A 6,000-nucleotide genomic window follows, 5' to 3' on the forward strand; every position below is an offset into this window, starting at 1 on the left:
CTTAGTAACCTCTGGAAGAACAATTTATTTTAGGGCAGTTATACTCTCTGTGCTTCCATACTACTCCATTTAGTATTCATATGTTTATCAAATTTAGGCTTGCTCTATGTTTGTGCCATTTTGAAACCCCTGGTGCTAGAGCCTGTGATTCTATTTTAGAACCATTTATTTTAAAAGTATACGATCTAAAACATAGCAACAAGTGAACCTCTCAAGTTGTGTGTAAATCTGCCTAATCTTGTCTAGTGATACCCAGTGCCTCATTGAGAGAATTTTATTTTATTGCTGTCTATACTGTTTAACATGTCACTTATACAACGGTTGTCCACAACTCAAAACATAGATCTGTCCATGTAAAAATCACATTAGTGATACCCAAGTTCCTAATGCATTTCTTGACTTCAAGGCTGAAAATTTGCTTAGAATAGGTAATTTGATTAATTTCCTTTGTGTAGTATTTTCATGTCGGTCTTTAGAGATTGATTTGGGAAGCAGGATTATTTCTTTTAACAGTAACACTGGAAGTAGTCAGCTTAGAGCAGGAGTAGGGTTTTATAGGCAAATTATAAGATCCAAGCAGCTGTAGCACCAATGTGACATAAGTATGGAAAAGACAATGGAGAATAGACTAGGATGGATATTGATAGGGAAAAAGATGTTTAAAGATAGTGTAGAAGAAAGACTAAAAACACCTCGAGTTTGTGTCCTAACATACATACCACACAGAAAATGGAAGAAAAGCCCTAAACCTGTTTATGATCAGCTTACACTAACAAAACATGTTAGTGTAAGTAGGATGAGCCTACTTATTAATTAAAAAATAAGTATATTTTTCTTTCATCTGTTAAGTATAATGTTTATTTTAAAAAGAATGCATGGAAATTTGGGTGGCAAGGGTTTACATTGCAAAAAAATGAAGGTACTTCTGTTTAGCTGTCACTTCGTCTCTTCCCTTACTTCCAAAAGAGGGGTGGGGAGAAGCTGTATTAGTTGAGTTCTGCAACAGTGGATCTCTGCCCTGGATAAATTTAATACATGCACCGTCAGTAAGATATTTTAATCTTGACTGATGAACATGTTGTAGACCATTGAGATAATCTGTTTGCGGTAGACATGATTAAATTTTTAGTGAAACGGTGACTTCTGTCAGTTGACTTTGAAATTGTGGTGACTCTGATATCTACCCATATGTCGTAGGGAACAGTTTGTGCAGTGTCATATACCTTGTCCGCACTTTTCCATCTGTTCTTGAGCAGCATCTAGGGGGGTTTTTTCTTTCTTTTCTTGTGGAGAGCTCTGTGTGTTTTTTATTGATAAAAATAAATAAACAAAACTCTGGGTTAGTTCTGCTCCCCTGTTCTTTTTTCCAGATTATGTTTATATTCCTCAGAGATTCCTAGTTCCCATGTCTGATTTTTTCTTTTTTTTTCACATTATTGAAATAAAAGAACTTCTCTTTGTCTTGCATGAAGAGTTTCTTCCCTTACCCTTTCTGAGGTGGTTTGTTCTAAAATCATTGTGGAAACTTCAGGTTTCTTGAAACCTTTGGCATGATGCTCTCCAACAAGTCCCCTTTGAGTTTAGAAACTGCCAGCATCTCTTTGTAGAACTCTGCTCTCCATTTTTCCAAGCCTTTGGTCTCTTATTTTTTGACAAAGCAAATTATCTTTCTCTAAAAGAAGATCCCATCCTGTTTTAAGTTCATGTGGTGTCTTTTTGTCTGGTCTAACGCACCACTTACACCTGAACATCTCAGAGGACACAAACATCTAGGCTGAAAAAAAAAATTCTGAGCACAGATCCCTCTAAATGGTTAGTTTCTGCTTTGTTTTGGTTTAAAAAAATAGAAATCCTGATGATTATGAAGTCATTTTGGGCAGTGCAGAGCCTTTCTGTTTTTTGTTTTCATTCAATCACAGCTTGAATAGTATGGCTTTAGAGACTTAGTGTATCTGCTTTGCTCAGGCCTTGGCTGAGAGCCAGTTGTCTGCCACTCAATCTGTACAGAGTGCAAAATTCCTCAAAGTAGGCTGATAAAGTTCATGGAATGACTGAGGAGGTAGTGACAATGATACTGCCCAATAATTTATATAATAATTTATAAAAATAATTTATTGTTATTCTGTAACTGGAGAAATCAATTGTATTAACCGCTGCTTTGAGATTTGCAAGCACTAATTTTCATTCATCTTCATCTTTTTTTTCAGCCAGTGTTATGATCTATTCTTCTGGGTGTGGTTCTACTTGCAGTAGAACTTGTCTTTTTGTGGCCTCTGAAATTAGGACGGTACAAAAATCAGTGAGAACATAAGTGCTTGCTCACTAAGCAGAGATTCAATGTACCTCCGGGTGCTGATCACTACAATTATCTAATTAACTCATGAAAGCCATTAAAGGTGTGGTTCTTTGTCCTGAACAGCCCAGCATTTACCTCTGGGCCACAGCACTTGAAGATCAACCAAAAGTGAAAGGGTTAGTTCTCTTTGTTAGGTTGGAGGGTCTTGAACCAAGAGGCCTTCAGGAAGAGGTGCTGAATTTGAAGGGTTTTTTTCTTTTTTTATTTGGAGTTGAGATGCAATTTATATGTTCTAATAAATTCTGTAAATGAGCCCATATTTCTGGATATGTAAATTATAAAAAATCAAAATAAAAAAGTGAAAGCATTACTGTTTCTGCAGCCATTAGTCTCTTATGGTCTAAAGGCACTTAGTGTAAAACTCATCTGTCTTATTTTGGGGATATTATTTTATCAGGAGTAAAAATGATGGTATCAGCCTGACCTTGATGGTGCAGAATGGATGTGTAAAGGTACAGATTTGCTTTTAAAAATGAACAAAATGGGTCCACTTGCAAAAGTCTTAGATAGCAGAGACAAAAGATAGGTAAATCCCAAATAAGAAAATATTTTAAGTTGACAGAAGAGAAAAAGGGGAAAGAAAAACTCCAAAACCGTGTGATGGAAGTTTTATCAACTTGTGGAATGGAATGCTCATTAAAACACTTGAATTTTTTTCCCTATGAAATCTCATTTAAATTCTTCTTACAGCTGTATTAAATATATCTTTGTTGCCACTTGGTTACCAAAAATAAAACTATATTACGTGCTAAAATACCATGGGAAAGAAATGTTTTTGAATCTCTTGGAACATCTAGAGATTTAAAACTTGCAGTGAAGTAACTTATATTTTGGATTTTGTTTTTAACATTTGTAGGGTCTTGTTAGTCTTAATTGTGATAATCTCTAGACATCCATTGAAAAACCTATGTGGAGGCTTGATTATGGAGTGGATCAGTTGATCACTTTGTTTCAAACTGCAGATTTTGTTTTGCTATAAAGTCCTGCCTTGTTAGTATCCATTTATATAATCAATTTTCAATTTTAACAGGGTTAAGCATGTTCAGAAGGAATTAAAAAACCTGTTGGATTATCAAATTGAGGAACATTTTTATAGTCAGTCAGTGTCAAAGATCTGTGGTAGGGGAAATGAGCTTTAGTTTGCATCTCAGAATTCTCAATTTTATCTCTGTCCAAAAGTGAGAGTAAGCAATTGAGAGCACCGCCTTCTAACATTCCTTCATAAAAAAGGGTGGGGGAGGAAAAGCCGAGTACTAAAGGGATAAGTTTGCTCCACAAAGTTTTTACAACCTTTAGTCTTCTCCATCCCGCAAAAATTTCTGTGATGTAGCTTTTAGTACTGACAACACAAATGTGTTATCACAATGGGTAATGAAAGCATCCTGTTCTTGTTGAACCATATTGGGTCAGAGTAAGAAGAGAGAATCCATAAAGAATTGCAGGTGTGCTGGTCCTTAAAAAAAAAGTAGAAGTACTCTCTTTTAACCTGTGTGATACAAAGTAGGTCTATATTCAGAGAATTGTCACAGTAACTGTTTTCTGAATTTTCTTAAAAGCAGTGTCTTTCTGAGAAATATTTTTGTAGTGTTCTGAATATATGGTTGAGTTCTGCAGTAGATCTTTTTGATCATACTGTGCCACTGTTCTTTGGTCTATTTGATCTTGTTTCAAACAATAATTAAAATAAGTAGCAATATATCCAGTGCATTTCATAATTTGTGTGATCAACACCAATGTCCTATGTTGCACTACAAATGTATTTTAAAATAACAGATGATTGTATAGTTGAAAACGAAGAGGTGTTAAAGCTGTTTGTGGAGCCTTTGTGCCGTACAGGATAGTTCTTAACACGTCAGAAGTTTTTTTACTGTAATATGAGTGGGTTTTTCAGGTGTTAGCCACCGTGTGGTTCTAAGTTATACTTAACAGCTATATTTGATTACAAAAGTAGATAATTTAGTGTTCAGGGTGCTCACTGGTCTTTTATCATAGATTGTTGGGTTGTTTTTTAATTGGAAAAAATCCCTAAACAGTACTCCAGGGAATTTCGTTGATGCTGTCATTCCATTTTGTTAGCTGGAGAACTGAGGCACAGAGGGAAAGATGCATGTGGCCTAAATGAGAATTGCTATGGACCTTTGGTAGTGAGGTCCAAGAGACCAGAGCAGCAAACTTGTTCTTTAGCAGGCTGCAGTTCTGGAGCTGCCCAGAACCTGGGGAGGCTTCCTAACTGCAGCCTGGACTTTCCTGCAGCAGCTGGAGTTCTGCCTGGGTCGGGATGTGCGTCTGGGTATGCAGGGAAGTCTGCTGGTAGCTGTGACTGTAGGAGCACCTGCTGCTTGGGATGGACAATGGTAAAGGAAGGTTTTTTTATGGTCCTTGCAGTCACTCAGTGGAGCCAGTTGTGGACATACTGACATCTCACAGACATGTCTTCAAAGATCTGAGAAGCATGTACTTTGGATTTGAGAACTGAGATACTTCTTGGAGTTTCCTCTTATCAGTATCTTTTGGGAAGAATAAGTGGCATATGCTTGATGAGATGATAATCAGTGCTGGCTTGCAACCCTTCCACCAGAGCATGAGGGTGGTAAACTCATTCAAGCAGTAATATTTTTGTAACTTTTGTTGAAAAAAAATAATCTAGTTATCCAGTTTCTCTTCTTCTGTTTTCAGAAATTTCTGAGGCTTTGTACCTGAGATGTGTGTAAAGAGAGGAAGAGAGGTCAGATTGAAGCTCTTGTCATGGAATGGTTACTCATAAACAGTTGAAGCTTACTGCGGCTGTAAATAAGTGGACATAGTGTTGTACAGGTCTTACCAGTATTTCCATAGGTGGCACTACTGTCTCTGGCAAGGATAGGATCTTAAAATGATGCTCACATCCATGATATGGTTCTTTGTATTTTTTGGGTCACCAGCCTCTTGACTCCAGAGCTCCTGGTGAATTCATTTTTCAGTAGTGTCTGTTCTGCTTTGACAGGATCTTGTGCACCGAGTGGCAGGGTGATCTCCCCTTGGTGGCACCCACTCCGGGTGTCTGTGCCTGAGTGCGCTGCCAGGCGTTTTGGGAACAAGATACCAGCCCAGGCCTTACGGGTGCTGGATTGGTGATTACAGGATCACAGAATATCCTGAGTTGGAAGGAACTCAAAGGGATCACAGAGTCCAGCTCCTGGCCCTGCACAAGACCATCACCAAGAGTCACACCATGTGCCCAAGAGCATTGTCCAAATTCTTCTTGAACTCTGTCAGGCTTGATGCTGTGACCACTTCCCTGGGGAGCCTGTTCCAGTGCCCAACCACCCTCTGAGTAGATTAATAGGTATAAAAAAAAAAAAGAAAAAAGAAAATGAAACATTACTTTTCAAGGTATATTCAGAGGGCATTAGAGGCAGAGCACTAAAACCCAAAATCCAGCTCTGCCTAGTGCCTTCCATGTCTGGTATCTCACTCGTGCACGAAAGTAGTGATTTAATACCTCGTTCTTTGTGACAAAAATGATTCAAAGAGCCATATTTTTCAGGGCTTTTGATCTGCAAGGTTTTCGCGGGTGTGCAGCACATCTCCGCGGGGTAACCGGGAAGGCGTTTCGTGCCGCGAACCCTTTGTTTCGGCGTTTTTCCCCGGGGCAGGTCCCCCCC

The 6,000-nt window shown here is 38.3% G+C and overlaps 1 protein-coding gene across 4 annotated transcripts in view; it reads left to right on the plus strand.

Moving 5' to 3' along the window:
- The window catches only part of SRPK2 (SRSF protein kinase 2), a 139,416-nt gene that overhangs the window by 41,181 nt on the left and 92,235 nt on the right, over nt 1-6,000 (plus strand). The window lies entirely within an intron of this gene.

This window comes from Neopelma chrysocephalum, unplaced genomic scaffold (genome assembly GCF_003984885.1).
Source record: "Neopelma chrysocephalum unplaced genomic scaffold, ASM398488v2 Primary Assembly neopelma1_45, whole genome shotgun sequence".
Lineage (NCBI taxonomy): Eukaryota > Metazoa > Chordata > Aves > Passeriformes > Pipridae > Neopelma > Neopelma chrysocephalum.